The 6,000-nt window shown below is 51.9% G+C and overlaps 1 protein-coding gene across 3 annotated transcripts in view; it reads left to right on the top strand.

Annotated features, from left to right (window-relative positions):
• Positions 1-1,959: 1,959 nt before the first annotated feature.
• Positions 1,960-6,000, top strand: part of ASAP1 (ArfGAP with SH3 domain, ankyrin repeat and PH domain 1) — a 395,104-nt gene continuing 391,063 nt past the window's right edge. For 2 of the 3 annotated variants that reach the window (XM_008001545.3, XM_008001541.3), the window contains exon 1: positions 1,960-2,174. The gene's annotated coding sequence lies outside the window, so the exon portion shown is untranslated. The remainder of the gene's footprint in view (positions 2,175-6,000) is intronic. The other variant, XM_073018360.1, reaches the window with a different exon arrangement.

Here is a 6,000-nt window from a genome sequence, read left to right as displayed (position 1 = left end):
ATCTCTCCACCAAAGAGGAAGCTACAAGGAGCTGCAGGATGGAGTGAACCACCCTACCTCAGGCGGGGGTCCCATCTACAACTCTAGTTTGTTTGCTTCTTTCATTTATTCAACATGTATTTATTGATGGTCTCAAATGGGCCAGCACTGTTCTAAGGAAACAGGCCAAGGTACTGCTGTAATGCAGTTTACCCATGCAGTGGGGAGAGTGGGGGGCAGATAAAAAATAAGCAACCAATCACGTAGGCTACATTAAACAGTGACAAGGGCTATGAAGCAATCAAACAGGATGCGCTATATTTGGGAGAGGTGGAGGTGGGGTGTAGGTGCCAGAGACAAGTAGATCACATGGTTGGGGAAAGCCTCTCTGTGGAGCTGACTTCTGGGCTGTGAGCTGTGTGCCAAGAACAGTCATACAAGGGTTCTACCAGGCAGAGCGGACGGCAGCTGCAAAGGGCCTGGAGCAGGACCTTGGGACTCCTGGTGTCCACCTCAGAGCTTGTCCTACTGCTTCTGGCCACGGAGAGAGAATTGCAGAAAAGGAACAATGCTGGGTCTAAAACTGGTATCTGTTCCTTACTTGGAGTAAACGAGCTGGTACCCAACTTTCAGTTCCCAGCAGGTTCATTTCAGGCTTCTGTTTTTGCTCACGAGCATGTTCCCTCTTCAAAGTCTGATTGGGTTTCAAAGGAATCTGAAACACAGCAAAACCACCAAGCTGCATCCTCCAGGTAGACACCCCCGAAATGTGGCATTTCCGTGGGAAACCACAATGAATCACTCTTTGGCTGTCCGGCCTCTCTGCCCAGTCAGAGATTGATTTTGGTTTTCCCAAACTTTGTAAAGCCACCCCAGACTGTTTAACAACCTCCCCACCATACCTGGACTCTCAGATTAAGAGCAAAATCCCAAATTTCGTGAGGTTTTCCGTTTCAGATTTCAACAGAAGGGGGTCTGCCACAGCCACGAACCATTTCCTCTGCAGAGAGCAGTTTCTGAAATGCTGCGAAGAAAAACAATCGCCCAACGATTAGGAGGGAAATGAAGTTCTAAAGAAAGACTACTGTCTCTGACTTTCAAAGTAGACATAGATATGCACAATATACATCCCACAAATTAAAATCCTCCTTTCTCTGATGTCTTCTAATGGCAATAATAAGGACAAGCATGGCTATCATTTATTTGGGTGTTTCCAATGTGCCAGTCCCTGTCTAAACATCGGTTTCCAGATCAAACCTATGAGGGTGGAATTAATGTCCATTTCATATTTAAGCAAACTGAGGCTCAGGAAAGTTGGGTTACTCAAGGTAACATGAGTAGAAAAAAAGGGTTACTCAAGGTAACATGAGTAGAAAAAAAGGCCATATTCCAACGGGACACAGAGCCTGCAGCCCACACGATTACTCTCCATACTGTTCCTATAGTATCCTGACTGGGAAGGTCCTGTTCCCCTGGCACTGGGCAAAAGGAGGAAATTATAAGAGCAGAGAGGAAGCGGTGAAAGGGGGCAGCCTGGTGAAGTCACTCCTTTACCGAAAATAGGGGTAACGGCCAGGACAGTGCAGGTCCATCCTCTGCAGATGGAAGACACGCACGTCCTTTGCCGCTGTCCCGGCCTTAGAAAGGCACCTTCCGCGTCCAGGGTTTTCTGTGGATAAATCCCACCCCTTCCACCTCTGGCAGGGAGGAGGCCGGCAGGCCAGGGCATGGGGCGGAAAGCGAAGGACGCCCGACCCGGGCCGAGGTCTGGGGCCCCGCCCGCGCCCCCCGCGTGGCTGCCGGCGGGCCAAGGGTTAAGCGAGGCGGGAGCCCCCGGCGCGGAGCCGCTCGGGGCTGGGAATGCTTAGTCAGGATTCCGATTTCCTGTCGAAGTGTTTGGATTTCCTGAAACCCGCGCCCTCCGCCGCCGAGCGGGATTGTGCGAGCCGCTCGCGTCGCCGCCGCCTCCTCCCCCTCGGCACATGGTCGCCCGCCCCTTCCTGCGCCGCGCTCGGCTCCCGCGCCTCGCCTGGCCTGGCCGCCGCCGCGGGCGAGCACTCTGCGCTGGGCAGCCCCGGGCCCGCGCCTCCCGCCCCGCCGGCGCTTCCCGGTCGCAGTTCGCTTTCCCACCCGAGAGCCGCGAGCGCCCGGCCGAGCCCGCGATGGAATAATGCCCAGCGGCCCGCCAGGTCCCGGTGAGTTGCGGGGCGCTCGGACGGGCTCGATGGGGCCGGGCGGAGTAGCCCACAGTCGCGGGCGCCCCCTGCCCAGTACCTCGCGCGAAGAGGGGTGCAGGGACGGGGCGCCGGGCGGGCTCTCGGCTCCTCTCGCAGCGGGGTGTCCTTCTCCGCGGCGAGGGCGCCGGCCCTGGGCTGGGGCGTGTGCGGGACGCGCGGCCGGGCTCTGCGGGGCCGGACGAGGCCGCCCGGTGGGGGGTGTCTCCGCGCCTCCAGCTCTGGAGAGGGGGCCCCTGCAGTGGGGCCGGGGATGGGGCCCGCCTTGGGGGGGCTTCGCGTCCGGCTCTCGGGGAGGGCCCGGGACGACGCGCTTGGCGGCCCGAACCCCGCGAATGGGGCGCCCTCCCGGCATTGTCTCTGGCGCGGCAGAGGAAAGTTCCCCGCGGTCGCCGGCCCCTGCCGGAACCCGGCGCTGCTTGGCAGGCCCCAGGCCACTTGCCTAAGGCAAAAGAAGAGAAACGAAGCGAAAGGAAAGGTGGGGGGAGTCCTACTTGGAGCTCGGTGTTTGCTCCCGGGTGGACCTGAAGTGGCTTGTGTTTTCCGCTTGTACCATTTTGGGACCTGCTGCATTTTCTGAGAGCGACATGAAGTTTCAAAGAAAAAAGAAACTTGCCCGCGTCCGGGTTTCTGCGGTTTGATACATCCCAAGAGTTCATCTTGGGCACTTGTAAAGCAGTTTCCTTTAGTAATGTGGTTTTCCAGTAGCTCAGGGAGACAGATGGTCAACTGCAGACCATCATCCTTAACTTGACCTTAACTTTACCTGTACTCATCAGGCAAGAAAAAGAACTTTCTCTCGCATGTTCCCCTGTCTACTCTGTTAGATTATCTTGGCGTGATTGATTCTGGGATGACATCAGGCCCTGGATTGCTGAGTAATGTTTTGGGATTGTAAAAGCTGTTCGGTTTTTAGTCCAGGGTTATCCCTATTGCAACCTTCACCCCAAAGCCTTTCTGTTTTGCAATTGTAGCGCCACCAGACAGCTTTAAGAAAATGCGGGTCTTCTGGAAACAACCAGTCAGAGGTTTCGAAAGAAAAAGATCTTGGAGAACAACTGATTTCAGCCCCTTTCCTGAGAAGGCCCAGAAAGGTGACCTGACTTACCCAAGGTCACGTGGCCAGGAGTAGTTTCCACTTCTTCAGGCTCAGTCCCATGCCCCTTCTGTGTTAGATTTTGATCTGTTAGCCATGAAACAGATTTGGAAACATGTCTTCTTAGCGTCATAACCTTCACCACTTTAGTGCCTTCTCTTCTATCCTGGTAATGCTGCTATTTTTTTGAGATATGCACTTGCCTCAAACTGCATATTTTGAGATAGGGAGCTAAAAAAAAAAAATCACCTAACCCCTACTGTTGAGCCACTAAATGGATTTGGAGATTCAGCTACCAAATGGATTTGAAGTATAAAATGAGTGGCTTATTATATGGGGAATTACTTTCCCTATCCCATTCTTTTGTGAAAAATAGAAACTCCCAGGTCCAAAAAAGGGCAGTATCTTAGCACATAATGTACCCTATGATGTTCTCTAGACTTGATTTTCAGCCCTCCTGTTCCTTGTGAGCTAAGCAGCCCATCTATTTTTCTCATGAGAGCTCTGAATGGCTGGTTTTTCATTTTTAGTATGTGATAATGTTGGAGAGAAAGGACTTTTTGCAAGCTTGCCATTTGGTGAGGGAAATTGAAATTCTCTACACCTCCCCAGTCCTCACCAGCCACAGCGAGCCAGATTTTCAAAATCAGTGCAAGCCTGGCAGGCCCAAAGATGAATGTGTGCATTCAGATTGAGCCCTCCGTTGTGAGGACTCACGTCCCAGCTGGCATCTCCACGCTGCACCTAGGTGGCTGAAGTCTAGAGGAAAGAAGGGAACCCCAGTTAGCCAGGACAGTGTTGTTCCTGCCCTTTCCCCACCTAGGTCTCAGTCGTATTTGGATCCTGCTGCTCCGTTCTCATTTTCTCCTCCCATTTCTTCATCCAGCCACTGCTGCATCTGGCATGGACTCCGGAAGGTCTTTTCTAGGAGGCTGCATGAGTGATCCCCATATGAGCAATAGTAGCAGTCACCCTATTTATTAAGCACTTGCTGTATGCCCTAGACGTGTACCTCCTAAGAAGCCTAAGGAGAAGCGGAAACTTCCTGGGGAGCCTTGCCCAGAAAAGACAGCACATCTCAGATTTATCTGGAATTGAATTTTTATTTCATGCATCCAGTGAAACATTTGCTAAGTGGCTTCCCTGTGGGAGATGCCATTCGTGCAAAGATGAATAGGACCCTGTTCTCAAGGCCTTCTGTTTCTAGCCTTATCTTTCAATGTCAGCCTCACACTTTCTCTTTTAATTCATCAATTGAACAACCACGTATTGAGTACCTGTGCCATGCTAAGCCCTGTGTAGAGTCCTGATCATATAGTGGTGGACGAAAAAGACCTGTCACTGCCCTTCTGGAGCTTGCATTCCGCTGGAGGAGATGGGCAACAAGCAAGAAGTAGAATAAACAACCTCTAGCAAATGAATGATTCCTTGTTATCAAGGAAACAAACCTGGAACCAAAGTAGGGGCTGGTGGCACAAAGTTGGTCCGAGTTGTGCAAGGGAAAGCCTTTCTGAGATTGGAAAATGGAGAAGGAACTGGCCAGGCAGAGAGATTGTGGGGGAGGGCATTCCAGGCAGAGGGATGGGAATGTGCAAAGTTGACTATGCACAAAAGAGCTTGGTGTATTCCAAGGAGTGAGGGAAGGCAGGGCTGGAGTGTAAGGGGGAGATGGGGGGAATGGGCACAAGGTGAAGTTTGAGAGGGAGGCAGGGGCGAGATCACACATCCGATTGATTCTAAGCCATGCTGGGGAGAGTCCCTCCACCCAGTACAAAGAGAAGCTTTGGTGAGTTTAAGCTCAGCAGTGAGATCTGATTGCCTTTTTTTTTTTTTGGGAGACAGAGTCTAGCTGTGTTGCCCAGTCTGGAGTGCAGTGGCACGATCTCAGCTCACTGCAACCTCTGCTTTACTGGGTTCAAGTGATTCTCCTGCCTCAGCCTCCTGAGTAGCTAGGATGATAGGCATGCACCACCACATCTGGCTAATGTTTGTATTTTTAGTAGAGATGGAGTTTCGCCATGTGGATCAGGATGGTTTTGAACTCCTGACCTCAGGTAAGTGACCACGGCCGGCCTAATTGACATTTTTGAGATAGCTTTGACTGCTTTTGTGAAGAGTGGATGGATCATAGGGAGCTAGGTGTAGAAGCAGGAAGACCACTTAGGAGGAAAGAGGATGGTGGCTTAGAACTGGACAGCAGCAATGGAGGTAGAAAGAAGTGGGCAGAGGCTACTTAGATCTTGGAGATAGCATTGATGAGATCTGGTGATAGATTACATTGGAATGAGGCAAGGGGAAGGACTCAAGGGTGACTCCTGGAGTTCTGGCTTGAACAGCTGGGTGTATGGTGGTGGTATGGGAGACAGAAAGTCTAGGAGGAGTATGCTCATGGAGAAAATCAAGTTCTATATCAGCCATCCTAAATTTGAGATGTCTAGGAGGCATCCTGTGGAGATTTCAGGCAGGCAGGAGGCCTGGATCTCTGAGGAGACTTACAGGCTAGAAACATTATTACCAGCCTGCTGTGGAGCTGCCAGAGTGCTTGAGTGTCTGCTGACGTTCTTCCCCCTGCTGGGGATGCTCTTCCTTTCTCCTAGACTAATTGCTACTCATCTTTAAAAAGCACCTGTGTCTTTATCTCCTCAAAGATGCATTTAACTCCCTTCCCTACTCTTAGACCCCTGTCTTTAC

The sequence above is a fragment of the Chlorocebus sabaeus genome, chromosome 8 (assembly GCF_047675955.1).
Source record: "Chlorocebus sabaeus isolate Y175 chromosome 8, mChlSab1.0.hap1, whole genome shotgun sequence".
NCBI classification, from domain to species: Eukaryota; Metazoa; Chordata; class Mammalia; order Primates; family Cercopithecidae; genus Chlorocebus; species Chlorocebus sabaeus.
The sequence above is the reverse complement of the archived record's forward strand: the minus strand, read 5'-3'. Positions and strand labels throughout refer to the sequence as shown.